Below are 606 nucleotides of genomic sequence, written 5' to 3'. Positions count from 1 at the left end.
AGGTACTACATTTAGCAAGTAAAATTCAAACAATACAAAGGGTTACTGTGTACAGCATGTTATTGTAGCAAAAAAGCATGTAATTTTTTCAGATCTCACAGTGTTTTAAAAGGATATCATTGTTTTATGTCACCTGCTTATACAGATTATGAGTTCATGCTTAACCCCTTAAAGATAACCCCCTTTTACATGATTCTTACTGCATCTGGAAGTGTCTCCCTACCATATATGCTTCTAAAAAGAAGCAAGCTCAGTGATAAAAAAATTTTTTTATCATTGGCTGTAGCACCCTTTCAGAATAAGTAAGCAAACAATATGAAATATCTTAAGAAATACTCAGATCTTGAAAGAGCAAAATGACATGGAGAGAATGTTATTTAAACTGTTTCTCCCTTTGAACAGAGTTTTAAAAGGTACACTTTTAGTGATACACAGGACAAATCATGAGAAAATTAATGTTGAAGTTTTACGCATATTAAAATGTCATAATAAAAGGAACATACCCCTGGAATATTTGTTTATTAAACATTAAGGGATTAAGGCTATTATACTGTACTTATTATTGCTTACTACTAAATTGTTGTTGTAGTTGATGCTGGAAATTGC

The sequence above is a fragment of the Penaeus monodon genome, chromosome 22 (genome assembly GCF_015228065.2).
Source record: "Penaeus monodon isolate SGIC_2016 chromosome 22, NSTDA_Pmon_1, whole genome shotgun sequence".
Classification (NCBI taxonomy): Eukaryota; Metazoa; Arthropoda; class Malacostraca; order Decapoda; family Penaeidae; genus Penaeus; species Penaeus monodon.
Note: the sequence above shows the minus strand (reverse complement) of the source record.